Source organism: Delphinapterus leucas, chromosome 4 (assembly GCF_059928025.1).
Source record: "Delphinapterus leucas isolate spDelLeu-1000000601 "Yukka" chromosome 4, BTC_Dleu_Yukka2, whole genome shotgun sequence".
NCBI classification, from domain to species: Eukaryota; Metazoa; Chordata; class Mammalia; order Artiodactyla; family Monodontidae; genus Delphinapterus; species Delphinapterus leucas.
The window spans coordinates 148,126,692-148,151,352 of NC_143132.1; positions in this window are offsets into that span (position 1 = coordinate 148,126,692).

A 24,661-nucleotide genomic window follows, 5' to 3' on the forward strand; every position below is an offset into this window, starting at 1 on the left:
CACCCTCGTATCCTAGTTATCTCCCAGAGGCACCACCTCCTAATACTGTCACGATAAGAGTTAGGATTTCAGCGTATGAATTTGGGGGAAACACAAACATTCTGTTCATTGCAAAATGCATACTCAGAAGCACTGTTTCTGTAAATGAATGGTATAGCAGACAGAGTGCAGGCCTGACCAGCCACTTCTCCTACCACCAAACCCATTCCCACTTCGTTCAGTTATCTGCTTTCCAGTCCTTTAGGGCAGTACTTCTCAAAGTTCAATGCACGTATGAATTATCTGAGGATATAGCTAGAATGCAGATTCTGATTCAGCAAGGATGGGGACAGACCTGAGAATCTGCATTTCTAATAAGCTCCCAGGTGATGTCCGTTTTGCTCCTCTGTGGACGAAGTCTTCTGGAGATGAGGAACGGGGCATACAGCCAATAATATTGTAATAACTTTGTACGGTGACTGATGGAACTAGATTATCGCAGTGATCATTTTGTAACAGGTAGAAATATTGAGTCACTATGCTGTGCTCCTGGAATTAACATAGAATCGGAGATCAGTTGTACTTCAATGAAAAAGAAAAGAAAGTCAGTCCTGTTCTGACCCCCTTTGCCATTGGAAGTGCTCTGCCCAGCAGGAAGTCCACCAAGGATGGATCAAGTACAGTATGCAGTGGGATTTACATGTGCATTCTCAGCAAGTCCTTCCAACAACACTACAAGGAAGGCATTGCAATCCCGTCTCACGGAGCAGGATACTGAGGAGTTAGGTGCCCACGTTTGCACAGCTGAGGCTTGAGGAAGTCTAGGTATGAACCAGGCAGCAGAGCCTGAGTTCTTAGCCAGGGGCTACAGCTGAGGCTGGTTCACTGCAACTCAGTCAGTTATCACTCTATGATCAGAGAAAGATTACCAAGAAGGCTTTGCTGAAGAGGTGAGAAGAGGTGTTCTAGGTGGTCAGAACCGCCTCTGCAAAGATTCAAATGCAGTCAGCTCACTCTGAAGTGCACGGGCTGGAGTGCAAGGAAGAACGAGGTTTCTGTGTTGGGCCATAATGATTGCTATTGTATCCTGTAAGTATGAAAACCATACATTAATTGCCTGATTCAAAAGTGGGCAGAGGATTTGAGTAGGCATTTCTCTAAAGATCTGCAAATGGCCAGTAAGCACATGAAAGATGCTCAGCATCATTGGACATCAGAAAATGCAAATCAAAACCACAATGATGTACGCCTTCACACCTGCTGTTCCAAAGGATAGACTGTAACCTCTGCTGGCAAAGGCGTGAAGGAATAGGAACCCTGGTGCATTGCTGGGGGCAGCCACTTTGGAAAATAGTTTGGCAGTTCCTCAGAAAGTTAAACCTGGGGTTGCCAAATGGTCCAGTGATTGCACTTCTAGGTGTAAACCTAAGAGCACTGAAAATACATGTCCACACAAAAACATTATACACGAATGTTCATAGCAGCACTATTCATAGGAAGCAAAACGTGCAAACAATCCAAATGTCTGTCAGATGCCAAATGGATAAACAAGATATGGTCTAGCTGTATGATGGAATATTATTCAACCTTAAAAAGTGGGGTGAAGTTCTGACACATGCTCCGATATGGATGGTCCTTGAAGACATTATATTATACTAAGTGAAGAGCAGATATGAAAGGCCACATATATGATTTGATTCATGTGAAATATCCTGAATAGGAAAATTTATAGAAACAGGAAGTAGACTCGTGATTTCTAGGGGCTGGCAGCCGGGGAGGGTGGGAAGTGACTGCTAATGCAGTTTCTTTGGCTGGTGATGTTCTGGAATTAGATGGTGGTGGTAGATGATGTATGACTTTATGAGTACACTAAACACTACTGAACTGTACACTTTTTTAAACGGGTGAACTTTATGGTATGTGAAATATACATCAACAAAGCTGTAATTAAAAATTTGTGCTGCACATGTAAATATATATAGTTTGAAAATGCCCAGACTAGAGAAAAAATTTGTAAAAGTGACCCATACCATCAAAGCTTTAAAATTTGATTGCAGTAAGATATGGTGAGAAAAGTATGGTTGATTCTTTTTTTTTTTTAATTTTTATTGGAGTACAGTTGATTTACAATGTTGTGTTAGTTTCATGTGTAACTTTTTTCTTTTCTTTTTCTTTCTTTTTTTTTGGCCACACCTCGAGGCTTGCAGGATCTCAGTTCCCCAACCAGGGATTGAACCTGGGCCATGGCAGTGAAAGCCTGGAATCCTAACCACTAGGCCACCAGGGAACTCCCTGATTCTTATTTAAGGGAGTGAAATCCTGTGGGTGAAAGGTGAATGGAGCTGATAAGGAGTTGTGGCATGTCTGTGGAGAACACTGCTTGCTTTAAGTCTATTGCTAAAATCACATGTACAATGCTTGTGTGACAATGGGGTATAAGTGACAAAATGTATGGCCTATAAAGTGTTTCCCCATTAATGTACTTCTGAGCCTGTTTGCAATATCTGATCAGTTTCCCCCCAATGTAAATATCTAGGCAAACAGAAAGGAGGCTTAGCACCAAAGAACATGGTCTAGACCCAGGGCAAGCAGCTAAATCACCCTGGCATCAAGGGGCATGTTTTGGTCTGTTGAAGGATTTGCAATTAAAAAGGGAAATGATGGAAAAATCTGCACGTATTTTGAGGTATGGGGAAGTCATTCAGGCCAATACATGATTTACCTTAAACTTTACTGACCAGAGCAGCCCATTTTGTGGCCTTTCGGACATGCATTGTACATCTGCCTTGGCCATAGAGGAGGAGAATACATTTGAAAGTCAAAAATGGAATAGCTGTGGTTCAGACATCCAAGGTAAAACTAGGTGGCCATTGTGGATGCAATTTCAGATGCATCCCTGTATTGCTGAGAATCTGAATTTTCTGAGCTGTGTCATACTCGGGATGCCACCAGCCATTCTCGAAGCAGTGTCTGCTGGCAGATGGAAGCTGCAACCTTATGACCTCAGGGTCTCCACTGGTAAATATTAGCAGAAAAAGGAGACGTGTAGTGGCCAACAGCTCCCGTTATGTACGTGTTCATACCACATTAGAGGTTAAAACCTACTTAGATACAAGTGTTATACAAGACTCGGATCCAGGACTTGGAACTTGGGGAATACTTCCAATTCAGTGTCCATTCCCCAAATTGAAGCAGGACTACGCCCCATTTCAGCATGAAGTAGCCAGAGCCATTGTCACCCCATTCCCCGAAAGCCCTGGAGAAGGATGAAACCGGATTGGAGGTTGAAACCGAGTCCCCCTAAAACCGAGTTCCTCTGCCGGGTTTACGATTAACCTCTCTATGCAAGACTTAGTATTCACTGTTCTCCTCAAGATTGAGGCGTATCAGAGACAAGGGGGGATTGTTTTAGGTGCTGGGAGGGCGCAAAGCTATTATCGCGAGACCGTGAGCGCAGTTAGGTGCCCCGCTCCGCCCACAGGCTCCCAGGCGGCTTCGCGGCAGAGAACGTGGGGAGAGGCTTGTGCAGCCTTCTACCCTGGCCTCCCGGGCCCTCTGGGGAGCTGGGGGCCCGGGGACAGGCTGGGGGCTGTGTCCCGCGGAGACCCAGAGCCCTCGCCGCGGCCGCATGCTGGCCGGACCCAGGCCTGGGAGCAGCGCGAACCTCTCCCGCTCGGTGACCTGATGGCGGCGGTGTCCGCGGGTTCCTCGGTCCACGGAGGCCTCAGCACCTGGCGTGTACGGACATGGCCATTCAGGTACCAGCTTCTACCACCTTCAGTCTTTCCGTTCATTTAAAAACTGGGTCCAGCTTAGGTCAGTTGTCTCCCCCCGAGGAGGTGGCCAGGGGTCAGGGTTAAGTTGCCAGGACACTGCACATCATTACTTAAGGTCCACCTCTGTGATGGGGCTGTCCTCAAAGGCGGGCAGTTGTCGTGAGCTGGGAATTCACCTGATGGGTGTATGCTACAGCAGGTACTCCTGTTGATCCGATACAAATGATTCTCTCCAGTTTAAAGGAAAAGCCTGAGGGCCGGCGGGGCCCTGGGCGCCTGGCTCCCTCAGTGACGACAGCTGGGCAGGCTCTGACCTGGCCCTGAGGGCACCGCCAGCTGAGACAGGGCTCCCCAAACTACAATACTGGAAGTCAACCATGCTTTGGGCTTAAATCAGGTCTGGTGCAGCATCACTCCTGCTCTGTCTTGTTGATTGAAGTGAGTTACAGGGTCAGCCCCATTCATTGTAGAAGGGATTACACAAGGGTCTGGATACCAGGAGCCATGGTTCCTATGGGGACAAGCTTTGGAGGCTAGTTACCACTTTATTCAGGGGCCATTGATGATGTCCTAGCCAGATTCCATGAAAATGAGTGTTACTGGCAATAAGAGCAAATGCTTTTCACCATCACCCTGGTAGGTAGCCAGACCTCAGCAGGGCATGGTCATGTGGTCTGTCTAGGACTTCCACATCCTAACCCTGGATTCTCAGGTCTGCAAATATTTCTGTGTCCCAAAGGCACTGCAGAATAGGAGGTGGTGTGTGAACCAGGACAGTTTGCATCTGGAAGGAAAACTATGCAGACTGGTTGGATGATGCGGGAACTTTTCCAAAGCCTGGGTGCCTTGCAACACACCTCCAAACACTGGCTCAGCCTCTGGAGCTGGGCACGGGAGCTGGTGGGAGCCTTAGAATGGCTGAGGTCGAATAGCCTTACCAGAATGGAAAATTGATTTAAAGAACATAGGATTAAGGTATGTTTTTGCATACTTGATTTTGTGGCTTGAGACTGGCTACATTTTTTCTTTGTTTTCATAAAAGAGAAACAAACAAAAATCTTAGATTCCTTGAAGCTGTCATGGAAGTATTGCCACCTTTCACATCCAGCAAGTTTTCTTACTCATCTTGTTACTACCTGCTCTAGTCCTACCTAACAGGTTGAATTTTAAGAGTCCTGTGAAGAAAAATAAAGATGAAGTATAATTAAATGTGATCTGATACTTTGTAGATACATACCAAAGAAAATAACACTGGTATTGACCTTAACCATTTCTAGACAATTAAACATTTTAAACTGACCCAGTCGACTAAGTTTACATATGTCATTTATGTCTGACGTCATCTATTCTTCCTCTGTCAATAAACATTGACAAAAGCGTCTCCACTTTAACTCAAATTTTAAGGGTTTAGTTATCTTTATAAGGAATGCCTAGGTTATACTCTTACTGTTTAAGTTTAGCATCTATTAAGCTACACTGACATTCGGGATATTTTTTCCAACATTAAACTTTTCATCAAGTTCCCAAATACTATTTAAATGCCATCCATTTTTTTCAACCGGGGTGCTTTGTAGAACTACATCATAAAAACTTTAAAAGGTCAAATCTTTCCATTTGAGAATTCCGGCTGCTGGTCATCTGTCTTCAGGGGAGTTCTGTGCTACAGGGAAGGGAAGAAGCAGCCGAAGAGAGCCTGGCCCTCTGCATCCTTCTGACACCCACTCCCAGTCATTGCCAGTCCAAGTTGATGCCATACCTAAGCAACCTGATGCGATTGCTTTTGTTGGTAAATTGTTCTCCAGCAATAACATCTTCTGGCTTCTCAAAGAGCTGCTGAAGTATGATGGACTTTATTGAATGAGGCATCTCTATGGATAATAAATGGGGCTATTTTCTTTCCCTTGGGAAACTAAATTGTGCTGGTCTGTTCTCAGTAATAAACAGTGTTATGAATCTTATTACATGGGAAATACATAAAACCTACTTTGCATGATGGATTTTATGTCTCCAAAGAGGGTTCAACATTGTATGTAAAGTGCTTACCAGGCTGCTAGAATTCTGTGTTGCGTTTGAGAGTCTAAAATATGACAGTACAAAAATAGAAAATGATTTCACAGTTCCCCAGGGTCAAGGCAGGAATATACAAATCAGAGAGTGAAAGAAAATTGCATTTAAATATAGAATGTATTGAGAATTTTTATCTTTATTTCAAGCTTCATGTGAGTTATTAAATTATAATTTTGCTGGGCAGATATACATGATATAATTTGTTATGTAAGAGGTAACTACCTTGAAAGATTTGTGCAAAACAAAATTCGTAAAATAGGGAATCTAGTTTAGGACTTTGAAAATTATAATTAGTTTTCAATGGAAATAAAATATGTGGTTTCCTTTAGAAAGTAAAAACTTAACATAATTTGCAAATTACTCCTGTAACGAGTCCATTTACAATGAATATAAGTTGCTACTCTATTTTCATAATGAACAAATGAGGTTTTAATGAATCACACTTTAACATTCTACAGAAATATGGGCCAATAGAGAACTGAATATTCCCTTCGACAGAATTAAACTGAAATATCCTTTATGAAAACTTTTAGGTTTTAGCATGCAGATTTCAAAAAAAGTTTATTTTTTAATTACTTTTTAAAATATATCCTTCATTAAATTTGTTTGAAGGTTGGTTAACTGTCATGGAAAAGTAAGCTACGTCCAATGAAAAAAGCTAATACATTTGGTGATATTGCAAATTAAAAGAAAAAGTATATATCTTTAATCACAGAGCAGGGTCAACAATATTTCTATAGACAATAGTAATAGTTTGGTATCACATTGGTCTTACACTTTATGTCGTATGATTCACCCATCCATTCAACAAATGTTTATTGAGTGTTTGCTATATGCCACCTGTATACTAGGTACTGTGCTTTAAGAATCATATCTGAGGAATTAGAGGTCAGTTTGTAAAGTGATCCTCAGGGCATTCCCATAGCTTAGGGAAGTTAGGTGTATACTACGATGCCCTAGTGAAGATCAAACTTGTGCTTATTTTATTCAACTCTATAGAGAGGTGCCAGGAAGTTTTCTCCATCAGAAGAGAGTAAAATTCCCTTTTGATGAACTGAAGATAATTTCTGATCTCACTTCTAGCCCATCTGTACTCCCTCAGAAGCATAGGACGTATGGAAAAGGGAGAAGTGGTAGCTGTATTGATTGGAAATGTACTGTTGTGGTATTTTTTTTGGTGTATGATGCTAAGAAGATAAGTTTCTAGACAGCAGAGAGATAGGGGATAGGAAGGATGGTATGGTCTTTGAGTCCTTACAGTTACAGTAGCCTAAGTCCTCGTCTCATGGGGGTGGTGTGTGCACTCAAGGGAAGATGGCTGTACACAGCCCTGAAGCCTCTGCCCTTGACAGGCCACAGCATTCTGGTGGCCCAGTGGTTCTCAACTGGGAATGATTTTGCACTCCCCTCCCCCACAGGGACACTTGTTAGTATCTGGAGACATTTTTGATTGTCATGACTGGAAGGAGTGGTGTTATTGGCAAGAAGTGGATAGAGACCAGGGTTGCTGCTAAACATTCTACAGTTCACAGGGCAGCCCTCAGAACAAAGAATTGTCCAATTCAATATGTCAATAGTGTGAAGGTTGAAAAACCGTGTTGTAACCTTAGGGCTTAGCGTAGTGCCTTGTACACAAGATACACTCAATGAATGCTTATTGCCTGCATCAGTGAATGTGTGAGTGAGCAAGTGACTAAACTACCTAACTTAAGAAACTGATTACTCTGTCAAGTCAGTATTGTACTCAACTCCACGTGCAGCTTCTACTGGTGTAGGGAAGCCACAAAAAAAGTGATTGTATACAGGGTACTACTACTATCTGCTATTTGCTGGAGTTTATGGTTTATTTAATCAGTCTGATTTTAGGCTTTATGTTCATTTAACACGTGTTTCCTGAGCACCTACTATGTGTCAAATACAACTCTAGATACTGTGTATAGAACTGAAAAACGTAACAATGGTTCCTGTCTTCATAGAGTTTGTAGCCTACTTAAGAGAGAGAAAAACCAGCATATGTCCCTATATATTTATGAATCTGGAGCATGTACATGAATTTTGTGACAAGGTTTAGTTCTAGAGAGTGGTCCAGGGTTTGGGGTGTTGATCAAGGAAGATGTTACCGGTAATGTTTGAATATATTTTATAAGAATGTACTTGTGCGTATTGTATAATTAAAAGTTAAACATTAATTTCAGAAAAGTAGTAATATATGCTTTAAAAATATGGATTTCTTTTGGTTAACATTTTGTCCTTCACATCTTCCCAACATTTTATTATAAAAATTTTCAAACATAAAGAAAAGTTTAAAAAAATTATATAGTGAACACAGACATTTACCACCTGGATTCCACAATTAATATTTTAATATACTTGCCTTATCATATATCCATCCATCTATCCAAGCATCTGTCCATCCATCAGTGCATCATATTTTCTGATGTATTTCGAAGTAAGTTGTGATGCCTCAGTGCACTTCTCACTAAATACTTCAGCATGCATTTCATTAACTAGAACTCAGGATTTGTTTACAATCCAAACATACTTTTTGTTAACACTCTCTTGTTATTCCACACAAAATGACTGAAATGTGAACATGAATTCCGCTCTATGTTTCTACAGGTTTCCTTATGTAATTTGTTTAAGTATGATCCAGGTAGAAGTCTGAAACAGGGATTGTTGTAAGACTTTTCCTTAGGGACACCCCTTTTAGTTACTTTACATTTAATTCTTATGAATCAAAGGATCAGTTGGCAAAGCCATTATTCATTCTTTCTAATGATGACTTTTCACTCCAAACTGAAAAAACAGAATCTTTAGCATCATCAGTTGGCCAGTTAGGTGTTTGCTGAGAGAGAGGTGGTTTATGCATCCAGAAAGCACTGCAGGGAATGTCCTCTGTGGCTTTGGAAATCCTGCCACACTTGGATTTGGTAGATTTTCTAGCTACGTAAGACCCTACTAGGGTGAGGGCAGAAACCTGGTCTCTGTGTCCACAATTTTATCCCCAGACAGGAACATTAATAAATATTTGTGAAATGAATGAATGATTGAATTAGGACCTTGTACATAGATGGAGTGGGTTATTTGTGAAATTGCTTAATAAATTTCTGTAGAAAAGGCAGGACAGTGATAACCTGCTGGCATTAGTACTTAGAGTCTTTTATCCATCCTCACCTCCTTCCAAGATATCAATGTACAGAATATTATGAGTAAATTTTGGAAAACATTTAATTAAATAACTCCATAATAAAGACAAAACTACAAAGACTCATCGTAATTACTTGGGGAAAAGTATCGGTGAGCTGTCAACAAATACCAGAATGCATTTTTATCTCCTGGCTGATACATCATCATGTTCTTTAAACATGGTGTTCATTTAGCATGGAAAGCATTATGGTGAAATGATCTTGGTGTTTTGGAAAAAAACATATTAAAATGTCAAAAGGATATTCTGGGTGAATATGAGTATTTACATAAATGAGAACTGTCCGTTCTTACATAGATTACTGAGAAAAACTAAACAGTGTGAAGAGTGTGGGCTTCGAAGTCAGAAAGACTTGAGTTCCAGTAGGATTCCCACACTGCAGTCACATTTCCTAATCTACACAGGAGGATAATGCTTCTACTACGTTGTTGTTTTGAGAAGCAAATGAAACAAATTGCTTAGCAGAGATTCTGGGGATAAGCACTCCACATTTGATAGTTTTCTTCTTTCGTTAAAAAGAAAATTTTATGACAACCGTAACGATAAATTTTTAGTGTGATAATTTGGTTGATTTGTTCTTAATTTTTATCACAATTACACATGTACATTGGTTAAAAATATGTATTACAAAGTTTAGACCTATTACAAATATCTTTTTAAAATTCGGTTTTGTGTTTGATGCCATATGAATATAGTTGGTTTTTATATATTGACATGGTTCAGCAGCTTTGCTAAACTCACTTATTAATGTTAATAACTTGTCTGTAGATCCTTTTGGGTATTCTGTGTACCCATCGTATTATCAACAGACAATGCCAGTTTTATTTCTTCTTTCCCAATTCTTTAATCTTCCTTTTTGATTTTTATTGCCTCCTGACTTTGGTTAAGTCCCCTCCAGGGCAATGTTGAAGAGAAGGGGTCAGTCTTGCCATGCTTCCTATTTCAGAGAAAAACCTTTCCATGTTTTAACTTTATGATGTTAGCTATAGGGTTTTTTATAATTTAATTTTTATTTTATATTGGAGTATAGTTGATTTACTATGCTGTGTTAGTTTCAGGTATACAGCAAAGTGATTCAGTTATATGTATACATATATACATTCTTTTTCAGATAATTTTCCTATATACGTTGTTAACAGAATATTGAGTAGAGTTCCCTGTGCTGTACAGTAGGTCATTGTTAGTTATCTATTTTATATATAGTGGTGTGTGTATGTCAGTCCCAACCTCCTAATTTATCCCTCCCTCCCACCTTTCCCCTTTGGTAACCGTAGGTTTGTCTTCTATGTCTGTGAGTCTGTTTCTATTTTGCAAGCAAGTTCACTTGTATCATTTTTTTAGATTCCACATATAAGTGATATCATATATTTGTTTTTCTCTGTCTGACTTACTTCACTTAGTATGATAATCTTTAGATCCATCCATGTTGCTGCAGATGGCATTATTTCATTTTTTTTTTTTTTGGAGTTTCCCTTTGGGTTTTGAGCACCCATTAGTTTATTTTATTCTTTTCTTATAACTGAGTAGTGTTCCATTGCATATATGTACCAAATCTTCTTTATCCATAGCTATGGGTTTTTTTTGGGGGGTAGGAATAGATACCATTTATCATATTACAGAAATTTTATTATATTCTTAGGTTGCTAAACACATTCGCCATGAATGGCAAATACTTTTTTGGTATCTGTTGAAATAATCATATATTTCTTTAAAAAAAATCTGTTAATGTATAACGTTGCACATTGATATTCTGATGTTAAAATAATTTTGTGTATCTGTAATAAACTCAACTAAGTCATGATAGTTTACGTTTTTCATATATTGCTGGATTCTGTTGATTAATATTGAGTCTAGAGTTTCTGCATTTATGGTCGTGGGTGAGATAGGTCTGTGATTTTCTTTTCTCATTCTGTATTGCTTTTTGGTATCAAGATTTTGCTACATCATAGAATGAATTGGTGAATATCATTTCCTCTCTTTCTGTTCTCTGGGATGGATATTATTTCTTCCTTTAATGTTTGATAACACTTTCTGGTATAGATATTACGAGCTTAGAGTTGTTTCTGCTTGTTCTGTGTTTGTTGTGTGTATGGGGGGAGGGTTCATTTATTTATAGATTCATTTTAATGGTTGTAAAATTGGTCAAGTTTTGAATTTCATCTTTTGAATTTTTGATAAAATATAATTTTCTAGGAACTTAAAAATTTCATATATTTAAATTTATTAGCATAAAAGTTAATAATGTCTTATTTTGTTGATGTTTGAAAGATCTATAATTATTTGTCATTACTGCTCTTGGTTCTTTGTGTTTTTGTCCTGTTCTTGATTGGTCTTACCCTGGTGTAGAAATTTTGTCATTCTTTTCAAGAAGAAAAGTTTGGCTTTGTTGATTCCCTTTACTCTGTTTTCTATTGCGTTACTTTCTGCTCTTATAGTTATTATTTTCTTTTCCTTCCATGCTTACATTTTAATATACTATTCTTCCTCAAACTTCTTAAACTAGATGAATAGATGTATCCTGAGCTCCTGATGTTCAGCCTTTTTTTTTTTTTTTTTTCTCTTTTCCTCTCAGCACCTCTTAAAACAATGGTTTTCAACCTGGGGCAATTGCGCCCTACCCCTGGGGACACTTGCAGATATCTGTAGACATTTTGTGGGGAAAGTGCTACTGGCCTTTAGTGGGTAAAAGCAAGGAATGCTGCTAACTGTCCCACGATGCACAGCGCTATCCCCACCACAAGGAATTATCCATCCACAGATGTCAGTTGTGTGAGGGTGAGGAAACGTGCTTTAGAGCTTTTGGTAAGGTTTGAAATGTAGCATTTTGCTGTAATTCAGTGAAAAACACTTTCTAATTTCCATTTTGATTACTTCTTTAACCACGTGTAATTTATAACTTTAAGCTTTAATTTATAACCATATGGGAATTTTCTCCTCTTTTCAAACTGACTGAAGCTTTTAATTTCTGGCTTCAATGAATTGTGATCAGAAAACATTCTCTGTATGTTTTCAGCCCTTCGAAATTTCTTGAGACATGTTTTGTGGTCCAGTAAATGATTACTTGTGTAAATGTTCATTTCATCTTTGAAAGTAAATATTTCTGTGGCTGCTAGGTGAAATGCCTTGTACATATTAGATTAATTTGGTTTATGATTAAATTATTGATATTTTTGGTGCGTTTGAAAAATTATACAAAAAAATGTTTAAAGTATTCCACTATGATTACGCAGTTATTTATCATCTTATTTCTCTCAAATTTCACTTTATATATTTTGAAATTGAGCTTAGGTGTATAAAAATACAGGATTGTTTTCCTTTTCTGGTGAATAATCCTTATGAAGAGACCATGAATTATGATCTCTTGATCCTGAATAATGTTCTTTTTTTACCTTAGAGTTTATTTTGTCTCATATTAACAAAGCTATACAATTGTGCTTTTGTTAAGTGTTTATATGTCTTTTTCCATCGCTTTACTTTTTACCCTTGTGAATCTTTAATTTTAGGTGTCTCATAAATAATGTGTATGTATACATGTATGTATAAATCTAGTGTGACAAGCTTTGTCTGTATTCCATATACAGTAATTAGTGAAGTATTTGGGTTTATATCTACTGTTTTACTATCTGCTTTCTATTGTCACACCTGTTCTATGTTTTTTAATTTTGCCTTTCCCCCTTCTTTTGGATTCGTAATTTAAAATTTTCCTCTTATTAGTTTGGAAGTTAAAAATTTTCTTACTTTTTCTTTCAGTAATTACTCAACAAAATACAACCTGCATCCTTTATTAATCAATACATTGTTTATTTGTTCTTAAACTTTACTCCAGGCAATAAAAAGGCCTTGGAACTCTTTAATTTCATTTTCCTTTTTCCTGACTTATATGCTGTTATCTTCATGTATTTTAATTCCTTCTATATTTTATTTTACACAAGTACCATTTTTATTAGTTTATATGGTCACATATAGTTTAATGCCATTTTATATAGTTTTCTGGTATGTTTGATACCAGTATTCTAAAGTGTGTTGACCTCTTCTATATGGCTTAGTTCATGGTCAAATTTTGTAAATGTTTTATGTGTGCTTTAAAAGAATTTGTACTGCCCAGTTGTTGAGTGCACACAAAAGTGTTTTCATGCACATGGAAGCTTTTCTCCTTACATTAAAATATATTTTGCAATTGGATATTTCAAATCTATATCCTCAATGACTGTTTTTCTTTTGATCTATTAATTACAGAAAGTTATGCTAAACAATCCCATGTAATGGCATTTTCCAGTTTCTTCTAATTTTGTCAATTAGAAAAGTATTTTGAGGCAAACAGATTAAATAAATACTTTAGAACATTTTTCAGTCTTTCAAAAGAACTGAATTTATATGATTTGTCTTGAATGTTTTATTGGTATTTGTCATTATTTGCCTTATAACTTTTCCATCCTTGTACTTTGAATTTTTCTGTGGCTTTATATGTTGCATATGTCTCCAACAACAAATAGCTAGATTTGGTATTTTAATCCAGTCTAATGATCTTTATCATTTAACTGAGTGTCTAGTCAGTTTACATTGAGTGTGAACATTCGTGTTGGCATCTATTTCTCCTATCTTATTTGTTCTTTCTATTTGTTTGGCTTATCCTGGTGTTTCCCCCTTTTTGAATATTTTTCTTTTTTTATTCCATTCCCCTCCTCTTATTATTTTGGAAATTTTATGTTCTATGTCCATTTTTCAGTGTTTACCCTATATAATATGTACACCTAACTAGGTCAATTACTAATTTTTTTGCCTCCTGATGAAAATGGAAGGAGGGACCTTAGAACATTTTAAATACTATCCACCAACTTAAGTGCTATGGTGTTCTACTATTTCAATTTTATCATGCTTTTTTTTTCACCTCACAAATAATTAGTCATTATTATCATTATTATTTCATACATCAATATTTGTTCAGTTTACCCCCATATTTTCTAATACATTTTTTTACTGTTCCTTATTACATTTTGTAATAATTGCAATAATAAATTTTCTTTATGCCTGAATGACATACTTTTTTTTTCCCCGGCTGCCCCATGCGGCATGCCAGATGCGGGATCTTAGTTCCCCGACCAGGGATTGAACCCGTAGCCCTTACAATGGAAGTGCAGAGTCCTAACCACTGGACCAGGGAAGTCCCTGAGCTACATACTTTAGATATTTTACTTTAGTGGGGCTCTACCACTATAAGTGGTAAAATCACAGCTTTTGTTTGTCTAAAAAGTGTTTTTATTTCATCATCATTTTTGAAAGGTAATTTTCCTGAGTATTTAAATACGGGCTGATAGTTATTTTTCTCAAGAGTCTTAAGATATAATTCCACCTTTTCCCCCCCTGGTTTTTATTGTTGTTATTGAGAACTTAGCCATCAGTGTACTCACTGTTCTTTTTTTTTGGTAACCTGTCTTCAAATTTATTTTCATTGCTGTTCTGCAGCTTGACTATGCTGTGTCTGTGTACACACTTCTTTTCATTTATCCTGTCTGGGATTTATTGGACTTCCTAAATATGAGGATTTTCGCCTCTACCAGCATATCCGGAGAGTTCTCAGCTGATGGTGATGAGAGATGATGATTTCTTCAATAGTGCTTCTTCTCTGTAATCTCCTTCTGGAATATTTATTTGATGGATGTTATCTCTTCTCTATACAGCCTCTATGCCTCACAACCTCTTCTATTTTCCTTCTCTTGGTCTCTCTGTGCTGAACTTTTGAAATTTCTTTAAACCTCTTTTCCAGTTGCCTGGGGGCATGACCGCTTGGGGACAACTTTAAATTAAATTCCCACTTGAGCTTTTGTACTTCACATGTAGCAGGAAGCCCAGCTTTCAACTGATGTGAGGGTGGCTTGAAAAGTGGATTTCCCAGGAAAATAGTAAAGTTTGGTTACAGGCCCCTGTGGTGCTCCTCACTTGCCCGAGACTCTTGCCTAGGCCTGGAGGAGACCTAGCAATGTGTTTATGGGCGTATGTTCTGTCATTGTCGCCAAAGTGTCACGTTCAAACCGAAGTCGCTGTGAACCACTGTCACTTTGCTTTTCCACATCTTCTCTGTCACATTTCCCTTTGTACTGGGTGATGATGGTGTAGCCTCAAGCTTTTTGGGGATCTGAGTAAGAGCTGAGTTGGGAATGTAACATTTTCACTGCAATTTGGAAAAACATTTTGTAATGCTTTAGTAAAATAGGTTATTAATTATAGGCTTCTACATATATATATTTTGTCATCTTTAAACTTATTTCCTGAAAAACTGAGAGAGAATTGAGATTAGAAAGTTAAATTTGAAACAGAAGTAAGAAAGATAATCAATGAAATCAAGTGAAATTATCCTGATCTCAAGAAGTAAATTGTTGGCGGTGATTGGTTCATGATGGCAGAGTAGAAGGACATGTGCTCACTCCCTCTTGCAAGAGCACCAGAATCACAACTAACTGCTGAACAATCATTGCAGGAAGACACTGGACCTCACTGAAAAAGATACCCCACATCCAAAGACAAAGGAGAAGCTGCAGTGAGACGGTAGGAGGGGTGCAATCACAATGAAATCAAATCCCATAACCACTGGGTGGGTGACTCACAAACTGCAGAACAGTTATACCACAGAAGTCCACTCACTGGAATGAAGGTTCTGAGCCCCATGTCACACTTCCCAAACTGGGAGTCCGTCAGCAGGAGGATGAATTCCTAGAATCAGCCTTCGAAGGCTAGCGGGATTTGATTGCAGGACTTCAACAGGACTGGGGGAAACAGAGACTCCACACTTGGAGGGCACACACAAAGTAGTGTGCTCGTCGGGACCCAGGTGAAGGAGCAGTGACCCCATAGGAGACTGAACCAGACCTCCATGCTAGTGTTGGAGGGTCTCCTGCAGAGATGGGGGGTGGCTGTGGCTCACCGTGAGGACAAGGACACTGGCAGCAGAAGTTCTGGGAAGTATTCCTTAGCATGAGCCCTCCCAGAGTCCACATTAGTCTCACCAAAGAGCCTATAGCCTCCAGTGCTGGGTCGCCTCAGCAACCCAAGAGGGAGGGAACCCAGCCCCACCCATCAGCAGACAAATGGATTAAAGTTTTACTGAGCTCTGCCCACCAGAGCAACACCCAGCCCTACCCACCACCAATCCCTCCATTAGGAAGCATGCACAAGCCTCTTAGAGAGCCTCATCCACCGAAGGGCAGGCACCAGAAGCAAGAACTACAACCCTGCACCTGCAGAATGAAAACCACAATCACAGAAAGACAGTTGAAATGAAAAGGCAGAGGGCAGTGTACTAGATGAAGGAACAAGATAAAACCCCAGAAAAACAATTAAATGAAGTGGAGATAGGCATCCTTACAGAAAAAGAATTCAGAATAATGACAGTGAAGATGATCCAGGACCTCGGAAAAAGAATGGAGGCAAAATTCGAGAAGATTCAAGAAATGTTTAACAAAGACCTAGAAGAATCAAAGAACAAACCAACAGAAATGAACAATACAATAACTGAAATGAAAAATACACTAGAAGAAATCAATAGCAGAATAACTGACGCAGAAGAACAGATAAGTGACGTGGAAGACAGAATGGTGGAATTCACGGCCGCAGAACAGAATAAAGAGAAAAGAATGAAAAGAAATGAAGACAGCCTAAGCGACCTCTGGGGCAACATTAAATGCACCAACATTCACATTACAGGGTTCCCAGAAGGAGAAGTGAGAGAGAAAGGACCTGAGAAAATTTTTGAAGAGATTATAGTCAAAAACTTCCGTAACATGGGAAAGGAAATAGCCACCCAAGTCGAGGAAGGGCAGACAGTCCCAGGCAGGATAAATCCAAGGAGAAACACGCCAAGACACATAGTAATCAAATTCACAAAAATTAAAGACAAAGACAAATTATTAAAAGCAACAAGGGAAAAATGACAAATAACATACAAGGGAACTTCCATAATGTTAACACCTGATTTCTCAGCAGAAACTCTACAAGCCAGAAGGGAGTGGCATGATCTATTGAAAGTGATGAAAGGGAAGAACTTACAACCAAGATTACTCTACATGGCAAGGACCTCATTCAGATTCAACAGAGAAATTAAAAGCTTTACAGACAAGCAAAAGCTAAGAGAATTCAGCACCACCAAACCAGCTCTACAACAAATGCTAAAGGAACTTCTCTAAGTGGGAAATGCAAGAGAATAAAAGGACCTACAAAAACAAACCCAAAACAATTAGAAAATGGTAATAGAAACATACATATTGATAATTACCTTAAGTGTAAATGGATTAAATGCTCCAACCAAAAGACACAGGCTCGCGGAATGGGTACAAAAACAAGACCCATATATATGCTGTCTACAGGAGACCCACTTCAGACCTAGGGACACATACAGACTGAAAGTGAGTGGAAAAAGATATTCCATGCAAATGGAAATCAAAAGAAAGCTGGAGTAGCAATACTCATATCAGATAAAATAGACTTTAAGGTAAAGAATATTACAAGAGACAAGGAAGGACACTACATAATGATCAAGGGATCAATCCAAGAAGAAGATGTAACAATTATAAATATGTATGCACCCAACATAGGAGCACCACAATACATAAGGCAACTGCTAACAGCTATAAAAGGGGAAATCGACAGTAACACAATAATAGTGGGGGACTTTAACACCTCACTTACACCAATAGACAGATCATCCAGACAGAAAATTAATAAGGAAACACAAGCTTTAAGTGACACAATAGACCAGATAGATTTAATGGATATTTGTAGGACATTCATCCAAAAACAGCAGATTACACTTTCTTCTCAAGTGCGCATGGAACATTCTCCAGGATAAATCACATCTTGGGTCACAAATCAAGCCTCAGTAAATTTAAGAAAATTGAAATCACATTAAGCATCTTTTCTGACCATAACGCTATGAGATTAGAAATCAATTACAGGGAATAAAACGTAAAAAACACAAAAACATGGAGACTAAACAATATTTTACTAAATAACCAAGAGATCAATGAAGAAATCAAGGAGGAAATCAAAAAGCACCTAGAGACAGATGACAATGACAACAACGATGATCCAAAACCGATGCGATGCAGCAAAAGCAGTTCTAAGAGGGAAGTTTATAGCTATACAAGCCTACCTCAAGAAACAAGAAAAATCTCAATTAAACAATCTAACCTTACACCTAAAGGAACTAGAGAAAGAAGAACAAACAAAATCCAAAGTTAGTAGAAGGAAAGAAATCATAAAGATCAGAGCAGAAATACATGAAATAGAAACAAAGAAAACAGTAACAAAGATCAATAAAACTAAAAGCTGGTTCTTTGAGAAGATAAACAAAATTGATAAACCATTAGCCAAACTCATCAAGAAAGAGAGGGAGAGGACTCAAATCAATAAAATTAGAAATGAAATAGGAGAAGTTACAACAGACACTGCTGAAATACAAAGCATCATAAGAGACTACTAACAGAAACTCTATACCAATAAAATGGACAACTTGGAAGAAATGGACAAATTCTTAGAGAGGTATAACCTTCGCATCATAAGAGACTACTAACAGAAACTCTATACCAATAAAATGGACAACTTGGAAGGAATGGACAAATTCTTAGAGAGGTATAACCTTCCAGGATTGAACCAGGAAGAAGTAGAAAATACGAACAGACCAATCACAAGTAATGAAACTGAAACAGTGATTAAAAATCTTCCGACAAACAAAAGTCCAGGACCAGATGGCTTCACAGGTGAATTCTATCAAACATTTAGAGAAGGGCTAACACTCATACTTCTCAAACTCTTCCAAAAAATTTGCAGAGAAAGAAACACTCCCAAAATCATTCTACGAGGCCACCATCACCCTGAGAGCAAAACCAGATAATGATACTACAAAAAAAGAAAATTACAGACCAATATCACTGATGAACATAGATGCAAAAATCCCCAACGAAATGGTAGCAAACAGAGTCCAACAACACATTAAAAGGATCATACACCATGATCAAGTGGGATTTATCCCAGGGATGCAAGGATTCTTCAATATACACAAATCAATCGATGTGATACACCATATTAGCAAATTGAAGAATAAAAACCATGTGATCATCTCAATAGATGCAGAAAAAGCTTTTGACAAAATTCAACACCCATTTATGATGAAAACTCTCCAGAAAGTTGGCACAGAGGGAACATACCTCAACATAATAAAGGCCATATACCACAAACCCACAGCAAACATCATTCTCAATGGTGAAAAATTGAAAGCATTTCCTCTAAGATCAGGAACAAGACAAGGATGTCCACTCTCACCACTCTTATTCAACATAGTTTTGGAAGTCCTAGCCACAGCAATCAGAGAAGAAAAAGTAATAAAAGGAATCCAAATTGGAAAAGAAGTAAAACTGTCACTGTTTGCAGATGACATGATACTGTACATAGAGAATCCTAAAGATGTCACCAGAAAACTACTAGAGCTAATCAGTGAATTTGGTAAAGTTGCAGGATACAAAATTAATGCACAGAAATCTCTTACATTCCTATACATTAATGATGAAAACTCTGAAAGATAAATTAAGGAAGCACTCCCATTTATCATTGCAACAAAAAGAATAAAATACCTAGGAATAAACCTACCTGAGAAGGTAAAAGACCTGTACTCAGAAAACTATAAGACACTGATGAAAGAAATCAAAGATGATGCAAACAGATGGAGAGATATACCATGTTCTTGGATTAGAAGAATGAATATTGTGAAAATGACTATACTACCCAAAGCAATCTACAGATTCAATGCAATCCCTATCAAATTACCAATGGCATTTTTTTTTTTACAGAAGTAGAACAAAAATCTTAAAGTTTGTATGGAGACAAAAAGGCCCAGAATAGCCAAAGCAATCTTGAGGGAAAAAACGGAGCTAGAGGAATCAGACTCCCTGACTTCAGACTATACTACAAAACTACAGTAATCAAGAAAATATGGTACTGGCACAAAAACAGAAATATAGATCAATGGAACAGGATAGAAAGTCCAGAGATAAACCCACGCACCTATGGTCAACTAATCTATGACAAAGGAGGCAAGGATATACAACGGAGAAAAGACAGTCTCTTCAATAAATGGTGCTGGGAAAATTGGACAGCTACATATAAAAGAATGAAATTAGAACACTCCCTAATACCATACACAAAAATAAACTCAAAATGGATTAAAGACCTAAATGTAAGACTGGACACTATAAAACTCTTAGAGGAAAACATAGGCAGAGCACTCTTTGATATAAATCACAGCAAGATCTTTTATGATCCACCTCCTAGAGTAATGGAAATAAAAATCAAAATAAACAAATGGTACCTAATGAGACTTAAAAGCTTTTGCACAGCAAAGGAAACTGTAAACAAGACGAAAAGACAACCCTCAGAATAGGAGAAAATATTTGCAAACAAATCAATGGACAAAGGATTAATCTCCAAAATATATAAACAGCTCATGCAACTCAATATTAAAAAAACAAACAACCCAATCAAAAAATGGGCAGAAGACCTAAATAGACATTTCTCCAAAGAAGATTTACAGATGGCCAAGAGGCAAATGAAAAGATGCTCAACATCAACCAGTTATTAGAGAAATGCAAATCAAAAGTACAATGAGGTATCACCTCATGACAGTTAGAGTGGGCATCATCCGAAAATCTACAAACAACAAATGCTGGAGAGCATGTGGAGAAAAGGGAACCCTCTTGCACTGTTGGTGGGAGTGTAAATTGATACAGCCATTATGTTGAACAGTATGGAGATTCCTTAAAAAACTAAAAATAGAATTACCATATGACCCAGCAATCCCACTACTGGGCATACACCCAGAGAAAACCATAATTCAGAAAGACACATGCACCCCAATGTTCATTGCAGCACTATTTACAGTAGCCAGGTCATGGAAGCAACCTAAATGCCCATCAACGGATGAATGGATAAAGAAGATGTGATATACATATACAATGGAATATTACTCAGCCATAAAAAGAAATGAAATTGGGTCATCTGTAGAGACGTGGACAGACCTAGAGGCTGTCATGCAGAGTGAAGTAAGTCAGAAAGAGAAAAACAAATACCATATGCTAACACATATATGTAGAATCTAAAAAAATAGTACAGATGAACCGGTTTGCAAGGCAGAAATAGAGACACAGATATAGAGAACGTATGGACTCCAAGGGGAGAAAGCGGGGTGGTGATGGTGGTGTGATGAATTGGGAGATTGGGATTGGCATATATATACTAGTATGTGTTAAATAGATAACTAATAAGAACCTGCTGTATAAAAATAAAATAAAATTCCAAAAAAAAGAAGTAAGTTGTAACAATTTTTTAAATTCTATCATACCCAAAGTAGTATTTCATTAAGAGGCAGAGGTGAATTTCAAATAGAAGTTGTGAACAGAATCTTGAATTGTTTTATAATCCAGCTGGTGAAAGGAGGTAGAGGTGACACATATTAAGCTCCTTGCTCTTTGGACAGGAGATATTAACATTGAAAATGAAAACATAAAACTCACAATATGTCAGTATAATTACAGAGTTGACAAACTACTTAATGATTCTCATCAATTCAAAGAATGTTTAAGATTGGTCACTGCATAAGAAAATGTAAAATGTCCTGAAAACTTCAACCTCACAAATGAAGAAACAAGAAGTTTTGCCATGCTTTACAATTATCTTAAAAATTTCCATGTTAGCAATAACAAGTTATGAAACAGAAGGACAATTTCTAAAGCATTAATTTAAAAACTTTGTTTTTGGTCAAATTTGCTGGAAAAGGCTAAATTATCTTTTTATCCTCTGAATAGAATTGGTATGACAAAACTTTTGTCATATAAAGAGGTACTCAAGAAATTTGCAGCCAAAATATGTCAGAAAATACCATTTAAAGTGGTGTGTTAAACAATTATTTCATAGAGCATGTTATGTTTTTCTGGATTTTCTGCTCTTTGTGATATTTGCCAGCTTTTAAAAGTTTATATTTTTAAATATTTAACCTTATATTCATAATATTGTATTATTTTTGTTAAGGAAGACTCCTTCTATAACTTGCTAAAGCTTGGGACCCCCCAGAGTTCTGGGTCTACCCCTCGCTGGCTTGTTATGAATCCTCAGGGAAGAATTTTCCCTGTGCGCACAGGGCCAAGAAGAGGCAGGCAAGCATCCTTGCTCTCTCCCTCTGCTGCAGATTTGCTTCTCCCTGAGATGAGACCTTTGAGATCCCTGCTTATGCCTCCGTCTCCTGTGTCATCATAAAATGCCTGATCCCCAAGGTCACCAGCAGACCTGGTGCTTACTTATACCCCCAGATTTCCCCAATTTTTGTTTTTGCATTGTGGATTCCTTTCTTGCTTGCTAGTTCCACAATACATTTAGAAAGTTTTTTAACTCATTTCCCCCCCTCCCCAGCATTTTAGTTGCCTTTAGTAAAAGAACCTTTTAGATATGTAATCCAGTATCCTTCCAGAAATGAAAATGCCTGCAAATCTAATGTTCAATACTTTATAAAATATTTACCTGATTTTCACCTGTATTGGCAGGCATTTTTTTCTTGATACATCACTATCTCTTCCTCTATAAGGTTATTATAATGACAATGTGCACTATACAATTTCCTTCATTCTAAGACAATATTTAACATCATTTATCATTTACGTCATGACTTTTACCTAATAGTGATCATCACCCCTTTGTAATAAGCCAAAGTTATGACTTTTCTATCAGTTCTCAGCTGCCAGCAACCCATCAGAGGTAAATGGGGTGGTTTTAGATATGAGTCACTAAAAATATTAAAGAAGACAAATTATAGCACTCATGTTCACATTGAGGGACCCTTGGCAAGCTGATTAGTTCTCACCAGCTTTGCTGAAAAGAGACCAAGATGGGCAGGCTGCTGTCTCTTTAGCCCCCAGCCTTCACCCAGGGCTGTGGCAGAGGTTGTTACTGCAGTGATTATGACATTTAAGATTACACACACACATACAAACACAAACAGACTATGAAGGTGGATGAAATGAATGACCCAGATCCAAGGAGGGATTCAGGTTCTCTTTCCTTCCCTGTCAGGTGGGCTGCAGAAGGAATTCAATCTCCTTACTCTTTTATAGGTTGGGACAGGTATTTATATTGTGTTTAGCATCCAAATCAAAGAATAAAACATTTTCCCTTGAGGGGTTGCTTCAGTGGTCAGAGAAATCACAACTTCTACTTCTTTATTTTATTTTAATAGCATTTACATCATTCAAAGCATCACCTCTGCTTTTCTTCATGCCCCAAAGGACCATAGACACCTGACTGTCTGTTTGCATCCACTCTTTTGACTTACTTGCCTTTTTGTTCATAAATTGTGAAGAATAAGTGTACCAGAACATTTCTGGAATTTGTGTAGAGTATAGAATTTTTTATCCTCAGAGGAGGTACTTCTGTTTATTTAATAACTTCAGGCAAAAATTCACCACAGGATCTCACAGTGAACTGAGTTCTGGGAGCAGGTGGAATTGAACGTTGCTCCCAGAGCACACCAGCTGCCTTCATGATAAATGGGATTTTCATGAAGTCTCCTTCCACATGTCATAGTCCAGAGGTGCCCAAGAGCCGTGCTTCAAAGCCTGCTGAAAGGGAATTCTATCTGTTATGGCCACTGACAGCCAATCACAGCACCATTGCCCTTTCAAAATGGTTGATGGATCAATGGTTCTACTAACTGTGAACATTTGCTTTATATTCTAGAGTCTGTGGATACAGAGATGACAGGGCATAATTCCTGCCCTACAAGAGTTTACAGTCTATTTCTAGTAGAAAGAAAAGGCAGCCAGCATTTACTGAGGGCCTGTCATGTTCGACAGCTCACAAGATATTACTTAAATCTCATGGTAACTATAAATATCATGATTTAGGAGTCAAACCCAGTTTTGTCTGATTGCAAAGTGGATACTCTTGCCCCTACATCCTTGTGCATTGGTCAATTGCATACTTTGATTGCCAGTTCCTAAATTTTGGCTGAAAAGACTTTTTTTTCTTTTATCTTCCTTTCCTCTGAGCCATTCAGAAGCTTGAAAATACATATGTATAATATACATTTGTATATGAAGATCACATACATACATGTATGTGTGTGAATACATAGTAATCATGGAGTCAAGTGACATTATTTGTGTCTTCAGTTAATTATTTGCAATTGTTATAGCAAAAGACATAGGTAGCAAACTTCTTTTATTATTCAACTTATAAATTAATGATGTCTTGGGAAGCTTTTTCTGTTATGTGGTTGTTATATTTTGAGGAATTTTTGGATCTATGTGATTGTAGAATCAATGAATTGTCAGCTGTAGTGGGCTTTATTTTACTTATTTTACCTGCGAGATCATAAAGGAAATGAGGTTTATGCTTAAGTTAACTGCTAACTGATTAAAATGAAGCTAAATAATCAGGTTTGTATTAACTGTTAAACCACTGGATGAAGACTGTACATGAGTTTTATATTATGTGCCAAGTTTAATTCATTGGTGGCAGCTGTCTGGAGTAGGAAGATTTAAAATTTTACTTTATTATATTTTTCAGAAAAAATTTGAGGCCATGTCTTGCTCAGAGAGATAAA